The sequence below is a fragment of the Rana temporaria genome, chromosome 1, assembly GCF_905171775.1.
Source record: "Rana temporaria chromosome 1, aRanTem1.1, whole genome shotgun sequence".
NCBI classification, from domain to species: Eukaryota; Metazoa; Chordata; class Amphibia; order Anura; family Ranidae; genus Rana; species Rana temporaria.
Window position 1 is genome coordinate 603,773,283 of NC_053489.1, and position 24,875 is coordinate 603,798,157.

Genomic DNA, 24,875 nt, shown 5'->3' on the forward strand with positions numbered 1-24,875 from the left:
AAAAATCATTTTGTTGATACTTTTAATCAAAATGTTATGCCCCGTACACACCATCACTTTATGTGATGAAAAAAAACGACATTTTCTGTGAAGTAAAAAATGACGTTTTTGAAACTTCAATTTTCAAAGACGAAGTTGCCTACACACCATCGTTTTTCTCACAATGTTCTATCAAAGCGAGGTTATGTTCTCACCACTTTTTCCATTGAAGCTTGCTTCATAAGTAGCTTCTGGGCATGCGCGGGTGAAAAAACGTCGTTTTAAACGACGTTTTTTACTACACACGGTCAATTTCTGTGAAGTAAAAAATGATGTTTTGAAAAACGACACATAAAATTGAAGCATGCTTCAATTTTTTTTGGTCGTTTTTTACAAGTCATAAAATGACGTTTCCCCCCCCACACGGTCAATTAAAGTGACGTTTTTAAAAACTTCGTTTTTTTTCATCACATAAAGTGATGGTGTGTACGGGGCATTAGAAACAGTTTGGATCAGTTTTCTTTGCTAACTTAATTTCATATGATTCGAAATGTTATTTAATCATAAAATACTGTATATGTAAAGTGTATACTAAAAAAAAAACTATTTGCCATGCACCGCTAATGTGTTCGTGATTGGCTTGCAGAAAAGTGACAAACCTACCCAAGACAGTAGGAAGAGGGACCGCTGTAGAACATGTGAAAGGGTCCCACTGCGGGAACGTAATAAAGGGCCTTGTGATGGGAGTAAAGGGCTTCTGGATCAATGGGAAGGGCCATGTGCTCAGACAGAAAGGTGGGTCAGCGAGGCCTTTATACTTTCTTGCACGAGTGCCCTAAACGCTCTAGTTATGTCTGGTTTTCAAAATGTTTGTTCGATTATCTAATAGCTAAAGGAACCATTTTGACAATCAGTATTGACCAATGTGAGTGAAAAAAAGCAAAAAAAAACTAAGTGCAAAGAAAGCCCTTGTTTAGGCATTTCCTCATACTGTTTCCTACTATATGTCCCTATTTCACTTCTGCATTGTCGCCCTGTGACCTAGGCTTCTGGTAGAGACTACATATGGTCATTTGAACACACATTAGTCACTACTGTCACTATCAGACAACCCACTCAGAGAAATTAGGGAATATCATTAACTTGGTTCCATATCACAGTGTCACAACCATGCAAATATTGAATGCTGTGAAACAATATAGGCATGGACATACAGGTCAAGGAAAAAATCATTTTGCTTGTACTTAATCAAAATATTAGAGACAGTTCGGATCAGTTTTCTTTGCTAACTAGCTCAATGGAGAGCTACGGAATGTTTTTATCTCCTAAAGAAGGACATAAATGTTTGGGTCAGAGTTGAGCGTTAACACATATTTGACAAGCTCCTGAAAAGCTCACAGACTGAATACTAATTCTGGGGCTGTTATATCATTTGCAGAGATAGTAAATAGTCTCACCTACGCTCCACTAGATTTGATTCCATTAGGGGCTTCTATGACACCTGTTTAGACAGATTCCCTTTAAAAAAATGATAATGAAAGAGAGCGAGAGAGAGAGAAATGATGATAGCTTGATGGACTGCAAACCCAATCAGAAAGACACCGGCCACACTGCAATGTAAAAGTGAATGAAGCAGGTAAATTGTATTATGAAAACAGAGGAATTCAGAAATCCACTGAATTGATGCAGGCAGAGCATCTGCTTTGTGATAAAATTAAGTCTTGTGACAGATACAAATCACTGGAGGTTGAGCGCACCCATTATCCAATAGAGTTCTCTTTTCCTGTCGGTACGTGACAAGACTTGCTGGACTGCTTGTTGCCAGACAGTTTACCAATCCTATGCTATATCATAAAAATGCCAGTAGCCTTATTTTGTACAGTACAAAAAAAGCATTTTTTCTGTTTAGCCGTTTTCCTCTTTTCTAGCTACCTTGGTTTTCAATACTACCGAATTACCATTTCAAATAACTACAGAGAATGATGATCAGTGCTTACTGTAGCTGCTTTTCCTGATCATACATGCGATATTTAATAAGTTACTTTGGTGTTAAATGACAAATCACCTTACTAAGTACCAACCTTTACAAGTCTTAATTTTGTGACTTGTTTTTTTAGAAATTTCAATTACGCTTTTAATAAGCGACAAAAAATTACGTCTGTTCCTTTTATGCACCATTAAAAGTATATGTTGTATAAAAAAGGTAGCCATATTGAGTGCTGGATTAATATATAGAATACAAATTCCCTGGTATGAAGTAATATCACCTAATAACTTCATATAGCACAGCACAAATAGGGGTGAGTGAATTAGGCCAGGTTAGATTCTCAGGGCAAGGAAGGAGGGGGTGTGGGGGGGGGGGGGTTGGGTTGGTTCATTGGTCATTGAATTCTAATGCAATTATTAATTTTATTATTATACAGGATTTATATAGCGCAAACAGTTTGCACAGCCCGTACAGTTACAATACAATTCAATAGAGGAGGAATCATAGGACCCTGCTCATTAGAGTTTACAATCTAGTAGGTAGGGTCAACTGAAACAAAAGGAAATAACTGTGGGGGAAGAACTGATGGTGAAGATGAAAGTACAGTTGAAAGGTGTGGGTAGGATAGGCTTCTATGAAGAGGAGGGTTTTCAGGGATCGTCTAAAAGCTAATCAGACAGGTTGGGGTAAGGAGAGGTTGGGGTAGGTTTGGAGAGGCTCTTGAAAAGTCCCGGAGACGAGCAAAGGAGGAGGTGACGAGGGAGCTAGAGAGCAGGAGGTCTTGAGAGGAACAAAGAGAACTTTTAGGTTGGTATTTTGAGACTAGGCTAGTGATGTAGCTGGGGGCTAAATTGTGGATGGCTTTGTAAGTTGTTGTTTTGAATTTAATTAGTTGGGTGAGCAGAAGCCAGTGGAGGGATAGACAGAGAGGAGTAGCAGAAACAGAGCGATTGGTAAGGTGAATGAGTCTGGCAGCAGCATTCATGATGGATTGAAAGGGGATAGCCTACAGTGCCTTCGAAAGTATTCGGCCCCCTTGAACTTTGCAAACTTTTGCCACATTTCAGGCTTCAAACATAAAGATATAAAACTGTAATTTTTTTTGAAGAATCAACAACAAGTGGGACACAATCATGAAGTGGAACGAAATTTATTGAATATTTCAAACTTTTTTAACAAATACAAAACTGAAAAATTGGGCGTGCAAAATTATTCAGCCCCTTTACTTTCAGTGCAGCAAACTCTCTCCAGAAGTTCAGTGAGGATCTCTGAATGATCCAATGTTGACCTAAATGACTAATGATGATAAATAGAATCCACCTGTGTGTAATCAAGTCTCCGTGTAAATTCACCTGCACTGTGATAGTCTCAGAGGTCCGTTTAAAGCGCAGAGAGCATCATGAAGAACAAGGAACACACCAGGCAGGTCCGAGATACTGTTGTGGAGAAGTTTAAAGCCGGATTTGGATACAAAAAGATTTTCCAAGCTTTAAACATCCCAAGGAGCACTGTGCAAGCGATAATATTGAAATGGAAGGAGTATCAGACCACTGCAAATCTATGAAGACCTGGCCGTCCCTCTAAACTTTCAGCTCATACAAGGAGAAGACTGATCAGAGATGCAGCCAAGAGGCCCATGATCACTCTGGATGAACTGCAGAGATCTACAGCTGAGGTGGGAGACTCTGTCCATAGGACAACAATCAGTCGTATACTGCACAAATCTGGCCTTTATGGAAGAGTGGCAAGAAGAAAACCATTTCTTAAACATATCCATAAAAAGTGTTGTTTAAAGTTTGCCACAAGCCACCTGGGAGACACACCAAACATGTGGAAGAAGGTGCTCTGGTCAGATGAAACCAAAATCAAACTTTTTGGCAACAATGCAAAACGTTATGTTTGGCGTAAAAGCAACACAGCTCATCACCCTGAACACACCATCCCCACTGTCAAACATGGTGGTGGCAGCATCATGGTTTCCCATGTGGAAGTAAAATATATTTTAAATATATTTTAAAAAAACACATTCTTAATATATTTTTCTCAAATATATTGCCATATATTTGAAATGCTACAATTTTGGCCAGATTCAATATATTTCAAAAATATATTTCAATATATTTGTGAATATATTGTGGAATGCATTGTGAAATATGTTGCAAATATATTCATAAATATATGTTAAATGTACTTCTGAATGCATTTAGCAATATATTTATGCAACCATAAATATATTGCAATGTGCATTTTGGAATGCATTGTGAATATATGCAGACATATATTGCTAAATGCATTCAGAAGTACATTTCACATATATTTATGAATATATTCACAATGCATTCCAAAATGCACTGTACAATATATTTATGGCTGCAAAAATATATTGCTAAATGCATTCAGAAGTACATTTAACATATATTTCTGAATATATTTGCAACATATTTCACAATGCATTCCAAAATATATGCACAAATATATTGAAATATATTTTTGAAATATATTTAATCTGGCCAAAATTGTAGCATTTCAAATATATGGCAATATATTTCGGAAAATATATTAAGAATGTTTTTTTAAAATATATTTTAAATATAAATGCAAATGTACTTCTGAATGCAACATTTTAAAAAATACATTCCTATTACATTTTGAAATGCTGTGTATTTATATATTGTATTTTATATATTGTAGGCCTATAAAACTAGCAAACATTTGGAAAAAAAAACAATAACACAGTACAATACACACAACTTTATTATCATGTAAATATACAAAAACTACAACACAGGGAATAGAAAGTGGTGTTAACTGTGATAATTGACATTAATGACATAAAAGTTTGTAGTATTCTGCTGAGGTTCCTGATGTTTTCCTTCAGGTGATATTTCAACGCCGCAATTTTTCTCGTAACAGCGTCACTGATCACAGCTTATGAAGTCCCAGGAAACTTTGCCAAAGTAGCAGCTTTAAAAAGTAAATGGAAAATATTAGACTTATTAGATTTTCCCTGGGAATCAAAAGCCATACAAGACCCTTTTCACACTGCAGCGATGCTAAAGCTCCGGCGGTTTTGCAGTGTTTTTGTAGCACTTTTTAGGCGTTTTTTTTTTTTAAAGGGAAAAAGTCCAGTTTTTAATGCGCTTTTAGGGTGCTTTGGAAGCACTGCCCATTAATTTCAATAGGCAGGTGCGTTTTAGGAGCGCTATTTATAGCGCTCCCAACCCGCCCCAGATGCTGCTTGCAGGACTTTTTCTAATGTTGCGCAAGCGCATCGCCCCATTGTGAAATTACTCATTGCACTGAAAGGGATGCAGTTTTATGAGCTTTTTAGAGGCTATTTCTAGCGCTAAAACGCCTGAAAACTGCCTCAGTGTGAAAGGAGTCTAACAGATGCAGCTGAGTAAATAAAACTAACAAAATTAAGCATGTATAAAAACATCAAAATATTGTAGACTTTTCAAAAATCAGTATAAAAATCAACATCTTGCCTACAACTTGTCTTATTAGTTCAGACTACTACCAGACTGAGCAAGATATCTCATTTTGACACAGCAGTCAAATTGGCTTACAGTCTACATGTCAAAGCTGATGTTTTCATAGGGTCTAACTGTACCTGCTTCTCTCCATCTTTCAGCCGCTTGGAGGCACCGCCTTAAAGGTTACTTTTTATTGAAGTGGTTGTAAAGACACAAGGGCTTTTACCTTCATGTATTCTATGCATGAAGGTAAAAAGAAAAACTTCTGTGTGCAGCAGCCCCCCTATACTTACATGAGTCCCCTCTCGATCCAGCGATGTCCACGAGAGCCTTGTCTCTCCAGGGACTTGCACTGCTGATTGTCTTTCTGTAGCGGTGGGAGCTATTGGCTCCCGATGCTATCAATCACAGCCAGTGAGCTAATTAGGAGATGGGGCCAAGGCAAGGCTCAGTGTGTGATTGGACACACAGAGCTCTGGTTCAGGAGCACTGGCATGGGACCTGAGAAGAGAAGGATCTGAGCTGCTCTGTACAAAAACCCTTACACAGAGCAGGTAAATAGGAGTAGGACATGTTTGATATTTAAAAAAAATACGTTTTAATGTTTCGGTACCAAAAGAAAACCTACCTGTTTAGGCCATGAGTACGACACTTGACAAGGAGATGAGCTCAACTCTTCAGGCGGGACAGAAGGTGATGCACACGATACACCCACACAGGATGAACTTCCACCATCATTCTTCAGTGCTATTAGCTGCGCTCTTGTGGTTTTCAAAGTATCCATTACGCCAGGCAAATCTATGGAAATGCATAAAAACTTTTTAAGTAAAATAATGGCATATTTTCTCACTATATCCATTAATTTAATTTGTTAGAAATTGATGACTTGTGGAAAAATGTACTTTTACATGATTAGAGGGATTCCTCCAGTCTGCTGCTGACCCCCCCACTAGATCAAAAATATTCCAGGAGGGTTTCACCCAAGGTAAAAGTAAGGATGTTCCACAAAACAAAAATCCTACTTGTGTATATAGTATGTAGTTACCTCAGTGCACTCACTCATACTATAATGAATGTAGTACAGTAAACTCCCAGTTGCCCAATGACCCCCATTGGTACTGTTGTTTCTGGTTGCTTGAGAGCTAATAGTAACTCTCAAGCACCCATCTCCCATGGCACCCTGACCCCCTCCCACTTAGCAGCTAAAGGGGGTATGGCTTGGGGGCAGGGTTTTACCACCCCCAAATTCACATGTGAATGAGCCTTAAAAGTGCTATTGCCAAATGCAACTAAGGGCTCATTCACAAGTGTGGTATGCAATGCTCCAATGCACCTCTGAGAAATTCTGCAAGGTGGTGAGGAGGCAAAATGTTAACACCAATAATTGCAGTGAAAGGCACGTGATTGCAGCGCGGTAGTACGGCAATTATAGGTTTTAGTCAGGTGTGAGGAGGCAACATTGGAAGACACTGCGCCCTGTGATCTTTGACTTCTCCCATGTTGTTCAGGCAGATCTCCACCTCTCTAAGGTTGCCTAACTTTGCCTTAAAACACTGTAGAATGAAAGGGCAAATGATTGGTCAAAGAGAAAATAAAGATAAAAAAAATAAATAACAAAGGCAGCAGTACTGGTGGAATAACACACAATAAATAGATAACAAATGAAAAGACTGCGCCAATATAAAAAATTCAATTAAAATAAAAAAAATTCACCAATACCAATTCACATTGAAAGATTGGCATCCAGGGGCTGATATGCCAAAAACGGTGCACAATATTTAACCAAAACAAAAAATCAGAGTGCACAGAAAAATTAGTATATAAATTCACAAAATGAATGTCCAATTATATGTGTAAACAATGAGAGGTTAATACGCCAAATCGGTGATCCCAAAATTGTATGCCAACAGCACATACTTGGCAAACCAAACCTCAAAAGTTCTTAATGATATCACCACAAAACTCAAACACTGATGACCAAATGAATAATGAAGGATGATGCAGATATGATGATCAGATACAGTGCCAGTTGAATGCGGTGATATAAAAAAACGGAAGGTGCCCACCACCGTAATTAAGTTGTCCGCTTACCAAAGGCAAGTTGTCTCAGTTGTCGGTTTTCTTCTTCCAAGTGCTTATTCCGGTTTTCCATTCACCAGTTGTCAGTCTTGGTCAGGTGCTTTGACAGCGGCTGGCGGCCCATCTGTCAGAATCCAAAAAAATAAATAAAAAAATTTCAGCTTTCCACCTCCACACCCCCCATCCACCCCCCCCCCCACACACACACACACACACACACCCCAGACACAGCTAACCTCCTTCTGCACAATTTATTTGATGGCAGCTGAATGTAAACAGCAGGTAGTGGGGGAACCATAGCCAAACTGCCATTGGCTGTTTCAATTTTAAAATTAGGCTGATTATTGCGCCCCCTTCCCAATGCCTGTTGTAAATCAGCAGAGGAAGACCTGAAGAAGAATGTTCTCCTTCAAATCCTCTCCTTTGCTGATTGACAACAGGCAGTGGGCGGGTGTAACTAGCTATTGGCTACTGCAATTTAAAATAGTCAATAGCAAGCTGGTTATCTGCTCTTTTTTCCTGTATTCTGACAGTGGCCAATGACTGTTAGAATACAAAAAAAGGCCTAGGTGTCAACTGATATCAGGCTACTTCTGGGGCAGCTGGATGTAAACAGAATATCAGTACCTCATATTGTTATCGGCCTGAAAGGTGGCCCATAATTGGTATCTGTATGGAAAAATCCATATCTGTTGGCACCTAGTAGCAGGGCAGATAATAATATGCAAAAGGGGAGGGAGACATAAAACATTGGTAGTACTGTGCCCTGACATTATAATGGGGTATATTTACTAAAGGCAAATCCACTTTGCACTACAAATGCACTTGGAAGTGCAGTCACTGTAGATCTGAAGGGGATATGGAAAAAAAAAAAAAAAAAGCATTTTGCTTGTACATGATTGGATGATAAAATCAGCAGAGCTTCCCCTCATTTCAGATCTTCCCCTCTGATCTACAGCGACTGCATTTTCAAGTGCACTTGTAGTGCAAAATGGATTTGCCTTCAGTAAATCAACCCCTATGCTGCATGATGAGTGGATATAGAATGCAAGCCGTATAATATTATATGCAGCAATGTGCACTGAAAGTATGCTACACAGTTACTGGATATAACATGGAAGCCACACATATTATATGAAGCAGACTGACATGCTGTGGAAGAGGAGCTCTGTAATATTACATTACTGTGAACATGCTGCATGGTAACTGTGAATGCACTCGGAATGAGAACTATTCAGCAGGAAATAGACAAATAAAACTTAACTCATGCACCAAACTGTCACAATTCTATTATTTGATAGAAGACATACCTTTAATCCAGGAGAATCCATCCAGGAGAATACAGAGAGTCTCCACCATGCCATGCTTTCCTTTTCAGACTAGGCCTTACAGGAAGTGAGAGGTGGAAGTTCACCACCCCTCTGGTTCCCACCCAGCTCACTTCCTGTCTTCCTGTATTATGATAGAAGTCTGTCTGTTTGAAGAGTTTTTCCCAGGGCAGGATTTACATATTAGAAGATTGAAGGCACAGAAATCACAGATCCACATACCAATAAAAGGAATGAAAAAAAAGAAATGAGAAAAATATTTATACATGTAAGTAAGTGATGGGAGAGGCATTATATATATATATATATATATATATATATATATATATATATATATATATATATATATATATATATATATATATATATATATATATATATATATATATATACACACACTGCATCTTCATTCCATTCTGCTATATGTGTGTGTATATATATATATATATATATATATATACACACACACATATACACATATATACTGTGTGTATATACACACACAAGAATGCAGCTCTCATCACTTACATATTTATCTTCCAGCCCAGCCTAGTATTGGCCCATGACAACAGTGCAGCTTGGGCAGGGATATGACATTTAAAGCGGAGTTCCACATAAAAGTGGAAGCTCCACTTACTTGCCTCTCCCCCCCCCTCCCCACTTTGCCACATTTGCCACCTTTCGGGGGAGGGGAGCAGGTTCCTGTTTTTGACAGGTACCTGTCCCCACTTCCGAGAGATCTCGCTGCAGCAGATGTGTTTCCGATGCTTTTCTGCATGCCTGTTTTTGATGCATTCCAGGGCATGTTTGGTGTGTTTTAAAGCATTCCAGTGCATTTTCCTCCTCTTTTTTTCCTAACCTTAGATAAGGACATGTGTGTTCCAGTGCGTTGCAGGTGCATTCTAGTGCGTTTTTGATGTGCTTTACAGTGTTCCATTACAGTCCAGTGCAGGAAAAATGCAGAATGCTCTACTTTTTTTCTGAAACTGCAAGCACTGGTGTGAATTATGCCATTGAAAACCATATAACCTACTTTCCATGCAGACAAAAAAAAAAACGCACTGGACTGCATGTGGTGTGAATTGGCCCCTATAGGGAATGGCAGCAGCAGCACCCCGAGAGCCAATGTAAACATTGGCTGGGGTACCAACATCGCCGGATTCCAGGACAGGTAAGTGTCCTAATATTAAGTCAGCAGCTGCAGTATGTTTACAGTATGGGGGTTATTTACTAAAGGCAAATCCACTTTGGACTACAAGTGCACTTGTAAGTGCAGGCGCTGTAAATCTGAGGGGTAGATCTGAAATGAGGGGAAGCTCTGCTGATTTTATCATCCAATCATGTGCAAGCTAAAATGCTGTTTTTTTATTTTCCTTTCTCCCCTCGGATCTACAGCGACTGCACTTCCAAGTGCACTTTCCTTGCAATTTCAAGTGCACTTTGCATTTGTAGTTTGCACTTGTAGTGCAAAGTGGATTTGCCTTTAGTAAATAACCCCCATTGTGTAGCCGCTGAGTTTTAATTTTGTGCTGGGGAGAACTTTAATATCCCAATTCCTTTTATTTGGCTGCTGGAATTACCCTTCGGCAGGTACTAAGTCCAAAAAATGGACTGGACTTAGTATAAAAAGAATATACAGTATATATACTATATTGCCAAAAGTATTAGGACACCTGCCTTTACACGCACATGAACTTTAATGGCATCCCAGTCTATAACAGATTCAATTCCTCTGGCTGTCCTATGGGAATGTTTGACCATTCTTCCAGAAGCACATTCATCCCAAAGGTGTTCTATCAGGTTGAGGTCAGGACTCTGTGCAGGCCAGTCAGGTTCCTCCACCCCAAACTCGCTCATCCATGTCTTTATGGACCTTGCTTTGTGCACTGGTCCAAATCATTTGGTGGAGGGGGAATTATGGTGTGAGGTTGTTTTTCAGGGGTTGGGCTTGGCTCCTTAGTTCCAGTGAAGGGAACATTTAAGGCGTCAGCATACCAAGATATTTTGGACAATTTCATGTCCCCAACTTTGTGCGAACAGTTTGGGGACGGCCCCTTCCTGTTCCAACATGACTCTGCTTTGTATTAAATGGATTATGTGCTTAAAATCTTATAAAAAAATGTAATATTTTATTTGAATCTTTTGGTTTTTATTTAATTTTTTTATTTTAAAAGGAGTAAAACAAACCATTTTAAAATGGGAGTGGCTCTCTTATAAATGTATTCAGAATGTTATCTATGTCATAGTTACAAAAATGTCAGAAAAAATATATGTTTAACTGTCTTTATTAGACATTAAGGGGCAGATCCACAAAGATCTGCCCGGCACATCGTATCTGAGATACGCTACGCCGCCGTACCTTACCTGGCTTTGGTTCGAATCCTTAAAGATTTTGCGCCGTAAGTTACGGCGGCGTAGTGTATCTCAAGCGGCGTAATGGCGCGGAATTCAAATGCGGCGAGTAGGGGGCGTGTTTCATTTAAATGAAGCGCGTCCCTGTGCCAAACGAACTGCGCATGCTCTGTTCCTAAATTTCCCGCCGTGCATTGCGCTAAATGACGTCGCAAGGATGTCATTGTTTTGACGTGGACGTAAATTACGTCCATCCCGATTCACGGACGACTTACGCAAACGTAAAAAAATAATTCGAATTAAACGCGGGAACGACGGCCATACTTAACATAGCAGGTTTAACTATACGCCACCAAATAGCAGCTTTAACTATACGCCGAAAAAAGCCGACTAGAGACGACGTAAAAGAATGCGACGGCCGCTCGTACGTTCGTGGATTGTCGGAAATAGCTAATTTGCATACTCGACGCAGAAAACGGCGTTAACGCCACCCAGCGGACGCCGAAGAATTGCATCTTAGATCCGAAGGCGTACGAAGACGTACTCTTGCCGGATCTAACCCAGATGCTGTTGTATCTTGTTTTGAGGATTCAAAACAAAGATACGACACAGGAAATTTGAAAGTATGCCGGCGTATCAGTAGATACGCCGGCGTACTCGCTTTGTGAATCTGCCCCTAAATATTTTCAGAAAAACATATTTTAAAAATATATTTTCTAATATATATCTTTGGAAAATACATTTAAATTATATTTTTGGAATGCATTTACAAGTATATTTAAAGATATATGTTCAAATGCATTTTTTTTATATGTTCAAAAATATCTGAAACATATATTTACAAACATATATTTTCACATATATGCCTTTGGAAAATATATTAAAATTATATTTTTGGAACACATTTACAAATATATGTAAAAATATATGTTGAAATTACTTTTTTTATGTGTTAAAAAAAATCTGAAGAATATATTTTAAAAATATATTTTCCAATATATGTCTTTGGAAAATGCATTTAAATTATATTTTGGAATGCCTTTACAAGTATATTTAAAAATATATGTTTAAATGCATTTTTTTAGATGCTCAAAAATATCTGGCACATATATTTAAAAAAATATATTTTCAAATATATGCCTTTGGAAAATATATTTTAATTTACATTTTTGGAATAGATGTAAAAATATATTTGCGTAGGCCAATATATTGTAAATATATTTAAAATATATAATTTTTTTTAATAAATATATTGGAAATATATTTTTCTTCCATATGGGTTGGGCCTGCTTTTCTTCAGCAGGGACAGGGAAGATGGTTAAAATTGATGTGAAGATGGATGGAGCCAAATACAGGACCACTCTGGAAGAAAACCTGATGGAGTTTGCAAAGGACCTGAGACTGGGACGGAGATTTGTCTTCCAACAAGACAATGATCCAAAACATAAAGCAAGATCTACAATGGAATGGTTCACAAATAAACATATCCAGGTGTTAGAATGGCCAAGTCAAAGTCCAGACCTGAATCCAATCGAGAATCTGTGGATAGAACTGGGAACTGCTGTTCACAAACGCTCTCCATCCAACCTCGCTGAGCTCGAGCTGTTTTGCAAGGAGGAATGGGCTAAAATTTCAGTCTCTCGATGTGCAAAACTGATAGAGACATACCCCAAGCGATTTACAGCTGTAATCGCAGAAAAAGGTGGCGCTACAAAGTATTAACTTAAGTGGGCTGAATAATTTTGCACGCCCAATTTTCAGTTTTTTATTTGTTAAAAAAGTTTGAAATTTCCAATAAATTTTGTTCCACTTCATGATTGTGTCCTACTTGTTGTTGATTCTTCAAAAAAATTACAGTTTTATATATTTATGTTTGAAGCCTGAAATGTGGCAAAAGGTCGCAAAGTTCAAGGGGGCTGAATACTTTCGCAAGGCACTGTATGTAGAGGTAAGCCAATGAGTAGAGAGTTGCAGTAGTTGATGACCAGGGCGTGAATTAAGAGCTTTGTTGTGTCATTGGTTAGAAAGGGGCATATTTTGGAGATGTTGCAGAGGTTGAGGCGGCAAGATTTGGACAGTGATTGAATGAGAATTCAGAGTCCAGCACTACACCTAGGACCTTGGCATGGACTCATAGTTGTGCCATCGATTTTGGCAGGGGAAGGGTCACATGAAATCTGTGAAACCTGACCTTAGTTGTAAATTGAATTAAAGTTCATAAGAGGTGAATATTGATACTAACAAAAGCATGCCACACTTTTCAGATATTTATTTGTAAAAAAAAGCTGAAAACCATTTATCATTTCCTTTCACTTCACAATTATGTGCCACTTAGTGTTGGTCTATCGCATAAAATCCCAATAAAATACATTTATGTTTTTGGTTGTAACATGACAAGGCACTGTATAGACAATTTGGTTAGGTTGCAACATAGGAGGTAGAGACATGCAGGCTTTATTTTGCAATAAATATTAGAGTGTATTATCTGAGAGGCAATATCCGCAAATATTGTTCAATGGATGGATAGTATGTAAGCAACTTGGTTATGCTACAATATAAGAAAGAGTTACAGTGCAGGTTTTATATTTAAATAAACATTAAAGTGTAATAATAGCCACAAATATTTTTCAGTGGCTGGACAGTATATAATAAACCATAAGTGCAGCACTCAAGCCCTCAAACAACATAAATAAAATATACAGTGTAAATATGCAGTGTAAATTAAACAAACGTGCACAAGTCAATCACAGATCACATGCAATGTCTATGCAATGCAAATTCAGCCATACAAACTATGTGGCTGAAATCGCATCGCTTTTGCACCGAAACGGTGCAGGACCCCTTTTTTGGCTCGCACTGGAACCAGATCCCATGGGTGTTTAGATCCATGGGATCTGATTCCTGCAACATTTCACAATTCACACTGATATGATCTCCGAACGAATCTGGGGGTGCTATTAACTTTACACTGACACCCCCAGTGGTTCGCAGATGTCAGTGTGAACCAGTGTGCGATGTAAGTGTGATGTGGGAACTGGAACTGAATCGCAGGGTTTCCTGCATTGCACCAGTGTGAACCAGGACTTATACAGAGTCTGAAACCAAACTTTTGGGCAGCATGCCTACTGTGCTTTATAAGAGTCGCTGCTAGCCGCATTTTTTGGGGGTTAGCCTCTATTAGCCTACGTGTCCATACACACATAGTGGAGAAATGATACCACTCTGAAAGCTGCTGATCCCTTAGATTGCTCCCGCCCTACTGAAACCGACAGGTGCTGGCTCTGCACAGGTGCATGAGATGAAAAGGAATCCTGGGCTGCCGCACTCTGTTCAATGACGTCTTTATTGGATAAAATCAATCAAAAAAAAATCCAAAATGGTACAGTCACAATGAAAGTGAACAACAAGGTAAAGGTGGCTAATGCGTTTCACATCGTGAGATGCTTATTCATAGCATCTCACGATGTAAAACGCGTTAGCCACCTTTATCTTGTTGTTCACTTTCATTGTGACTGTACCGTTTTGGATTATTTTTGATTGATTTTATCCAATAAAGACGTCATTGAACAGAATGTGGCAGTCCAGGATTCCTTTTCATCTCATCCATACACACATAGGTGTTTACAGGTGTTTAGAGGCAGAATAAACCCCACTGCAAGGACATTCAGGAGCAGAAAAAACTCCTGACACTCCTAAACAAGCTTAAGTCCTAGCAAGTCACGCACTTAGGCATTTATTCATTTAGTTGGACATATAAATGTATTAATTTAATTGGCTAGAATACAAACTTTCCCATGCCCATCGAAATTAATGAACGGCCAAGCACTTAACACTCCTAAACGTGCCTAAATGAGTCTGAACATGTTTGCAAAAGCATGGCTTTAGGCACATTTTGATCCTGCTTTTTTTCTGCCAGTAGAAAGGCATTTAGAAAAGCTGGGCCCAGTGTGACTGAGGCCTTAAAATACACTATATTGTCAAAAGTATTGGAACACATGAACTTTAATGGCATCTTGGTCGGTAGGGTTCAATATTGAGTTGACCCACCCTTTGCAGTTAAAACAGCTTCAACTCTTCTGGGAAGGCTGTCCACAAGGTTTAGGATTGTGTCTATGGGAATGTTTGACCGTTCTTCCAGAAGCGCATTTGTGAGGTCAGGCACTGGTGTGGACGAGAAGGCCTGGCTTGCAGTCTCCGCTCTAATTCATCCCAAATGTGTTCTACCGTTTTTAGCTCAGAATTCTGTGCAGGCCAGTCATGTTCCTCCACCTCAAACTCGCTCATCCATGGTCTTTATGGACCTTCATTTTGTTGAGGGGGGATTATGGTGTGGGGTTGTTTTTCAGGGGTTGGGCTAGGCCCCTTAGTTCTAGTAAAGGGAACTGTCAGCATACTAAGACATTTTAGACAATTTCATGCTATAAACTTTGTGGGAACAGTTTGGGGTTGACCCCTTCTTGTTTCAACATGTCTGTGCACCAGTGCACAAAGCAAGCTTCATAAAGACATGGATGAGCCACTATATTGAGTTCATGTGCATGTAAAGGTAGATGTCCCAATACATTTGGTAATATAGTGTAATTTGAAAAGGAAGAGGAAGGCTTTAAAAATGTAGCAATATAGGCACCGGTAATTGTTTAACATGTTATCTTCCAATATTTTCTCCTTGGGTTTTTGCACTGCCTAATAGTGATGAACTGCCCTGGGTTCAGTTCTTGCATTGTTCATCAAACATAAAAGAAATGCGGACGTAGAACCCCAAATAAAATCAATGGGCTTTTAAAAAAGAAAAATGTCACACAGACACCCAGAGCTCCCCCAAAATATATAGCAGACCCATCTATTATGTATTAGGGGGACTTTGGAGAGGTCTGTGTGCTGTTTTCTTTTGACCCATGTGACCATGTTTAGGCAATGATGTAAACCACTCCATTCCCCTCCCATTCACTTATGTGGCTGGGAATTCCTGCTATGTAAGTGAATAGGCCAGTTGGCATCAGTGGTTTGTGAGGATGCTGCTGGTGCAAACAGCTGCTTTTGCAATCCTCCATGCCCAATAGCCTCAACGTTTGGCATTCAGATAAACTTCCAAACAGCTAGTATTCAGTCCAAACTTACATTCGGACCAAACACTGAGCTGATTTCTATTGTCTAATAATGTTGTATAGTGGATCCTCAGATTGCAAGTAGCGCGGTTAACGAGCGTTTCACAATACGAGCGCTGTATTTAAAAAAATAGTAACTCGGTTTGCGAGTGTTGTCTCGCAAAACAAGCAAGATTCAGGCCAAAGCGGTGTGCAGTACCACGTTTGGCCTGAGGTGGGGGGGCACCGGAGACAAGCAGAGCCAAACAGCGCCAATTGCAGCCGATCAGCGCTGTGCGGAAATGCACAGAAAGGCCCAAGGACAGCTCGACTGACCTTTGCAAACCACAGAAAGGCTTGGGAATCAAGTCTTTCTGAGGCTTTCTCAGGTCAGTTGCGGTGTCCTTGGGCCTTTCCGGCCATTTCCGAGGCTCTTTAAAGCCCCCCCTCTGGCCGCATGCTGTATTGCATGGCATTGAAGTCAATGCCGAACAAATTATTTTCGTTTCCATTGACTTCAATGGGGAAACTCGCTTTGATATGCAAGTACTTTGGATTACGAGCATTCTCCTGGAACAGATTTTGTTTGAAATCCGAGGTTCCACTGTATACTTCTGAAGAGAACCTGGTGGCATCTTTTTACACATGCTTTGTTTTGAATAGTTGATTGGCTGCCCTAGTCCCGGCCAGTCACTGGTGGTTAGTTGCAATTTTTTCTGAATGGACATTTGTTCCCTACTTATTAGATGAGCTAGAGCTTCATGTATGAACTGCAAGAATGGTTGTACTGTATGTCTTAACCACATCAACCAGCTTCCAACCAATTTACATCCCATATCAGTTTGAAAAGAAGCATAATCTGATACAAACATTAACACTTACATTTCAGTAAAAAAAAATTTTTTTACAATTACAATTGATGTAGCTTAGTGAGTGTCCAAATGATTTTTATAGCATAATATAAACTAGCGAACGGTAATGCAGCATGGCGGAAGATACCACCCACAGCACTGAATTACAGGCCACTCGAACTGAGCAGGATAAAGCTCCATGGGCCAATATAAACTACAGCAACAGACACACTTAAAAACAAACAATATATTACTTCCCATGGCTAAACTAGAACTCTGTGTTTTAGAAGCAGTAATGGAAAATTCATCAGACAATGCCAGCAGTGCTTAAACAGATTTTGGACATAGACAAATATAAATCCTATGTATCTATTTTTACCTTTTCAGCAACATTCCGTATTGACCCAATTTCCTTAAAATTTTTAAGAAAAAATATATTTTTCTTACTATAATATTTCATTCTTTATTTTAATGAATATAGTTATGTGTTTCTGTGTTCTTTGAATTTACCTTAAAAGAATTAAATTCTTTACAGACCAACTTGAAAAAGGAAAATAAACTTGAAAAAGAAAGAAAATATATTAAATGCAGGAACTTCTGGATGGACTTGATAAAGAAAGCATAATAAATGTGATTTTCAAATTGTAATGGCTTTCAATTGTTAGAACGATGCTGCTTGAAAAATAGATTCATCCATCCAAGGTGTACCAGAAATCTTGGATTCGAGTGTAGTTATCAACAATAAACAGCCATTATTCCAAAAGTGCAGAAAATGATGGCATTACATGGGAAAGTTATAGAGAGAAAGAAATCGAATGGTGCATTATATTTAGCTAGTAATTTCTCAAGTCGGAGCATGGTATTTGTAGATAGACAGGGAGTCTGATCCATTGTACAAAATATAGGTGCAGTCTGTATCCTCACAGCCCATCAGTACCATATAGCCTTTTTTTTTTTTTTCATATAATTGAAAAGCGTAGGAATCTTCTTGTTTATATAAGTTTTAGCCAGGTTTGATTTAAATTGTCCTAATTTTTATATTGTACATACAACTACAATATTCACTGTGCAACTGTCTTTTTTGTGTGTTATTGTATAATGTTATAACTAAATACTACCTTTTAAACAAACACTAACATAAGAGCCGGGTCACACAGGGGCGCCTCGTCAGGCGACTCAGCCGCCTGACAAGTCGCGTTCCGCTCTGTTCAATAGAACCGTTCTATTAGGAGCGACTCAAGTCGCTCCATCTTAGAAAAAGGTTCTTGTACGACTTTGGGGGCAACTCGGGGCGACTTGCATTGGTTTCAATAGAGAAGTCATTTTGCAAGTTGACTCTGAAGTCGTCTTCTTGAGATCGCCTTGCAGAGTCGCCCCCAAAGACGTGCTGTCCCTGTGTGAACCAGGTCTGAGTGGTTCTTAAAGGAGTATGCACTCAACACTCTTTAGAATTGTATCCAAACTTGTCAGAATCAAAGTTATTGGGGGACTGGCATATAATATATTTGGGTAGTGGGTATAAGTTGGGGCCATCATATAGTACTTACGGTTTCCATTGCAACAAGCTACAGTATATGAGCCAACCAATAGTAGCTTACACTTTCATACAGTCTGTCTATAAGCACAACCTTCATATTGTTTAATGATTTTTGTTAAAGTGTTTAATATTTTTGTAGCTTGCAAGTTCTTAAATGTGGTGCTTGCATTGTTTTTTGTTGTTTGTTTTTTAGCCACTGTTCTTTATTTTTACCTGGTAATCCTGCAAATTTCTGTGTTAGGAAGTCTATACTCACTCTCTTTACTGTATCTATTAAGGAGTCATTGTTGACAGTAGAGATGAGCCTAATACCCCTCCTATACGGTTTGCAGCAGAACTCAGGGGGAAAGTTCTGACCGAACCTCATTGAAGTCTATCAGAGCCAAATAGATAAAAAATAAAGTGCCCATTTTTAAGGCTTATATGCAAGTAATTGGCCATACAAGGGGTATGAGGTCAGGGTACTGCCCTGTGGGACATGTATCAATGCAAAAAAAAAAAACTATCATATTTTCAGGGGCAGGGATTTTAATGGCAAGTGCAACAATGGCCACAAGGGCCTCATCCCCACAATACCGTGGTCGGTGGTTGTGGGGGTCTGCCGGCAGGGGGCTTATCGGAAGCCCCCCTTGTGAATGTATGGGCCACCTGGCTACGTCACCTGGTGCCACTGCCCCTTTCTGACACCACTGACCCAGAATGCATTCCCCAGTGCCCCCTGCCCCAAAGCACCCACCACCCCTTGCTGAGGGCATGCTGCTTGGTATGGTTCAGGAGTAGGAATGCTCGCTCTTCCCCCCCTTTCCTTACCTGCCAGCCTGCATGGATTTGCGGGGGGGGGGTTCACTTTTTTCTTTTTTTAACCAGCTGTCAGTGGTGAAGCCCATTGACAGCTGATGACTAATTGGTTGTTAAGAACACCATGGCTTCCCTGCTTCTTAACATCCAGCTTATACTGCAAAATTGCATTGTCCTGCATGCAGTGCATTGCATGACGTTCAGCACGTGTTCCCCAAACTGGGCGAACAGCCAATGTTCGGCCCAATCTGATGCTCTAGCCAAACCATTCGCCCAACTATAGACACCAAGGCTGCTCTTCTTATTTGGACTACAAACACATCTTCTATATTCATCCCCATGGCACAGAGGTGTGGAAATGTGCCAGTGCTAGTTGCAATCTTCTGACCTCTCCATTCATACACCCCCACCCTTTAATTCATTCTCTATCCAAATCTTGGTGCCTTAACTTTTGTAAGATCTCCAAAAGATGTCCCTTTTTAACCACATACAACACAATGCTGCGATTTGAGCCCCTGGTTATCTCTTGCTTTGACTATTGCAACTCCTTCTTTGTTGGCCTACCTTTACATAGGCTTTCCCCCCTTGAGTCTATTATTAATGCTACTGCTAGACTCATTCACCTTACCTAAACGTTCAGTGTTCACCACCCCTATTTGCCAATCCCTCCTTTGGCTTCTGCACACCCAACAAATAAATCTCACAATACTAGCAACAACCTACAAAGCCATCCACAACTCTGTCCTGAGTTACATCACCAACCTCGCCTCAAATTACCAACCAAATTCAGTTGTCCCTGCTTCTTCCAAGCCCTCTAGCTCCATTGTCACCTTATCCCATGTTCACCTCCAGGGCTTCTCCAGAGCCTTTTCTATCCTTTGCAACTACTCCCTATCCCTATTATCCCTATGTGTTCAACTATCTCCTACTCTATCTGCCTTGAGGTGATCTTTAAAAATCCATCTCTACTTCCAGATTCGGCGCTGCACGAGGAGGAGGTGAGCCAGTTCCCGCAGAACTCCTCACATACTCTGCATAAAAAGCCTGCCAAGCTTTGGGGTGACCCCTGTTTCTGCTACCTAATGGGGCCCCCATGGATTGCTTTGTGGAGCGATCACATACCCGCTCAGTCTCCTCCACACTGCAGCTGGTATAGCGCAGGTGGTTGTCTCCCTCCTTGCTCCTACAATAGCAGCCACAGTAGATGGTGCGTCGCAGAGGGGACTGGAGCAGCTTCATATTGAGCTCAGGACACAGGCTCAGAGGATCTCTGAAAGAGGAGTGAATTTATTCATTAGAGGATGAGGCCATGGCTAACTCAGCTTCGCAAGCCTGCATATCAACATCTAACAGAGACATCTGGAAACAATTAGATGACCTGGAGAATCGCTCACAAAGAAATAATCTGTGCATTATAGGTCTGCCAGAATCAGTCTCCAATGCCCAGCTCCTCATCTCCCTCCTTTTATCTGGCAGATAATGAGGATTTCCATCATACGCTAGATGAAGCCTGGGCGGAATATGCTTCTACAAACGTGCGCACATTTCAGACCCAAACCTTTTCTGGGAAGCAGGTAAAGCATTTTTAAGGGGAAAAATCTCACACACTACCCAATTTAAGAAACACTCTCGGAAACAATACATGCAGGCCAGCAATGCTTTATGCTTTGCACACAAACGTCTTACATTAAACCGCACCCCTATAACTTACAAACCTGGCAACTGGCTTAAAGCAGTTTTGACATGTGGGCAGAACAGCAAGAAGCAGCTAAAACATCTTACTCTACCTTACATTTTCACAGGTTTGGCAAGAAGGCAGGCAATTTATTGGCCAAACTATGCTCAGCCCCGAGACGACCTACCCACATTTCTGCCTTAAAAACTGCAGGCTCCATTGTTACCTCACCTGCAGAAATCAGTAAACTTCTTGCTGACTGCTATACGACCCTGTACTCTAAGGAGTCGACTGACCAGATGACAGCAGATGCCTTCCTAGCTAAGATCCACCTACCTAAGCTCAACTCCACTCACTTAGAAACACTCAATGTGCCCATAGTCTTCGAAGACATCCAGCTAACTATTAAATATCTAGCATCTGCCAAGGCCCCAGGCTCAGGTGGCTACACGGCAGAATTCTACAGATTGACAAAATCACAATCACAAAATCACACCCTAAAACATGTCTTCACCGCTATGTGGGATGGTGGCTCTTATATCCCCAAGGGAACGCAGGAACACATTAGACTAATCTGCAAAAAAAAAGAAGAAAAGAACATATTCAGGTAGAATATAGTCAAAATTGTTTTGACACAAAGCAGGTTTGTTTTCTATAATAAACATTCAGAAACACGTCTACAAAACAATGAAACAAGCAATGTTTATTTAATTTTTTTGGTTAGCAATTTTTGCGCCAAGAAAAGATACTAGTCTTATGGGCCTATTTATAAAGCAGTTAATTTGACATTTACCAAACATTCACTGCAGGGGATATTTCCTGGTGCATGTACTTTAAATGACAACGACTGATTCATCACCAGTTAAAGCGGTTGTAAACCCTCCTATCTTTTTCAGCCAAGGAAGCTGACATCTTGGCCTTTGTTCAATCTTCAACTGCCATGAAGCTGCACATGTGATCAGTTATGACACCAGCCATTGGATGGTTTGACAGCTTGGTTGAGAGCACAACCAATGTGCAGTTAGCATTCCCGGCATGCCAGGAATGTTAACAGTTTTTTTAAGTGTTACATCGATGGGTTTACTTCCGCTTTAATGTTTGGTGAAAATCACATTCACTACTTTATAAATATGACCCTAGTATGCCTAAGGACCACAACTTGGAAGCTGTTCTGCAGAAAAGTCCATCACTCCTTGCATCATGTGCTTTTAAATACCAAATAGATCCATAGACACTGTGAAGCAGCATATTTTCAAAACAAGCTTAGGCCTAAATGTGAAAACACAAAAAGTGAGAACAATTCTGCTGGATCCAGTTGTAGATAGTTGCAAATGTTCTGGCGTAATTAGTAAAGGAGAAGGAATAGTGTACATCAGCAATGTAGTCTTTTTCTGACAAAAAAATTATGGTCTTTTGGGGTTGCTACCATCTAAAAAAGTATTTTTTTTAGAGCTAATGTCAGTCAAATGTGAATGTATTGGGATGCTGCTGTTGTCTGTAATTCCAAATTATGTAAAGTACACTATAACTGAGAATGTCACCTAAAACCATGGCGAAATACATCATACAGCCTTAAGGTATCCCTCAAACCTGTTATTTAAAAGTTTTATTTATTTTCCATGTCACCTGCAAAACCACATTAACAGAGTTCTGTCCCAACTGTAATATTTTTGGGAAAATGTTTGACATTAACTCAAGCTCCCCCTGGCATGGCCCAGTAATTTGCATTTTAGCTCTAAAAATGGTCAGAATCTACCAACAGGGTTTGACCCATCCTCCCCCCCATAAACGTCAACAGGATGGGTACGGGTGGGTACTAGTACAGGACGTACCTGTACGTACATGTGCCCAGCCGTGCCATTCTGCCGACGTATATGTGCAGGAGGCGGTCCTTAAGTGGTTAATGGCATGCCAATCTTAGTCTGTAGGGTTCAATATTGAGTTGACCCACCCTTTGCAGCTATAACAGCTTCAACTCTTCCGGGAAGGCTGTCCACAAGGTTTAGGAGCGTGTCTATGGGAATGTTTGATCATTCTTCCAGAAGCAATTTTATGAGGTCAGGAACTGATGTGAACGAGAAGGTCTGGCTCTCAGTCTCCACTCTAATTCATCCCAAAGGTGTTCTATTTAGTGGAGGGTGGATTTCCAGTGAAGGGAACTCTTAAAGCGTCAGCATACCAAGACATTTTGGACAATTTCATGCTCCTGACTTTGTGGAAACAGTTTGGGGATGGCCCCTTCCTGTTCCAGCATGACTGCACCCCAATGCACAAAGAAAGGTCCATAAAGACATGGATGAGCGAGTTTGGGGTGGACGAACTTAACTAGCCTGCACAGAGTCCTGACCTCAACTCGATAGAACACCTTTGGAATAAATTTAGGTGGAGACTGCGAGCCAGGCCTTCTCATCCAATCTCAGTGCCTGACCTTACAAATGCGCTTCTAGAAGAATGGTCAAACATTCCCATAGACACACTCTTAAACCTTGTGTACAGCTTTCCCAGGAGAGTTGAAGCTGTTATAGCTGGAAAGGGTGGGCCAACTTAATATTGAACCCTACAGACTAATGCCGCGTACACACGATCGGACATTCCGACAACAAAACCGTGGATTTTTTTCCAACGGATGTTGGCTCAAACTTGTCTTGCATACACACGGTCGCACAAATGTCGGAAATTCTGATCGCCAAGAACGCAGTCACGTACAACATGCACAACAGCACTATAAAAGGGAAGTTCAATACCAAGCACGCTACCCTTTGGGCTCCTTCTGCTAATCTTGTTTTAGTAGATGTTTGGTTGAGAGACGATTCGCGATTTTCAGCCTTGTGTTTTTCAGTCCGTTACTGCTCTTTGCAGTCTGACAAATGTGCTATCTATTACAAATGCTAGTTTTACCAGACCGAGCGCTTCCGTCTCGTACTTGATTCAGAACATGCATGGAAATGTATGCATCGGAATTGTCTACACACGCTCAGAATTTACGAGAATGGATTTTGTTGTCAGAAAATTTGAGAACCAGCTCCAACAGCAAATGTCCGATGAAGCCTACACATGGTCAGAATTTCTGACAACAAGCTCCCATTGAACATTTGTTGTCAGAAATTCTGAGTGTGTGTATGCGGCTATAGACTGTCATTCCATTAAAGTTGATATGCGTGTAAAGGCAGGCATCCTTATACTTTTGGTAATAAAGTCTCAGAATCCAAGTAAGTATATGTTTGAAATTTTTCACAAAGTAAGATTGCTCAGATTATTTGGAGTAAGCTAGAAATAATTGAAACACAGCTGAGAAATGAATATATGATTTTACATTTTTACCATAGCTACATTTTAACTGTGGCATATATGTGATATTCTGTAGCACTTTGCTATTTTGAATCTTTGCCTTAGATAACAATTAAAAATATAATGATATAATGAACCATCACAACACCTGCAATGATTTTAAAATCCCCTTTATTGGGGAAATTAAGTATCAGCTTCAGCAGATGTGGAGTTTTTGTCATGTCAACTATGAACCCCACTCCACTTTTTGATGACCCAATTACCTGTTTCTTTTTTTTTCAGCTATTTCAGGATTTTCAAGTTATTCCATGTTGGAATCAAATCAGCGAAAACAAATGCGCAGAACATCAGTGTCACTCTAGCCTTTAATAAAGGGGTTGTGTACAAATAATGGCAAGTGACATCAGAGAAGAGGGATCATAAATCTGTTAGCTTAATAAG

General features: G+C 39.9%; 1 long non-coding RNA gene across 1 annotated transcript; it reads right to left on the minus strand.

Annotated features, from left to right (window-relative positions):
* Positions 1 to 6,198: 6,198 nt before the first annotated feature.
* LOC120925033 lies at positions 6,199 to 9,071 on the minus strand. Its single transcript, XR_005746525.1, has 3 exons — positions 8,832 to 9,071; positions 7,534 to 7,645; positions 6,199 to 6,240 (listed from the first exon to the last, which is right to left on the minus strand). It is a non-coding gene; the product is annotated as an uncharacterized LOC120925033 (long non-coding RNA).
* Positions 9,072 to 24,875: the final 15,804 nt, after the last annotated feature.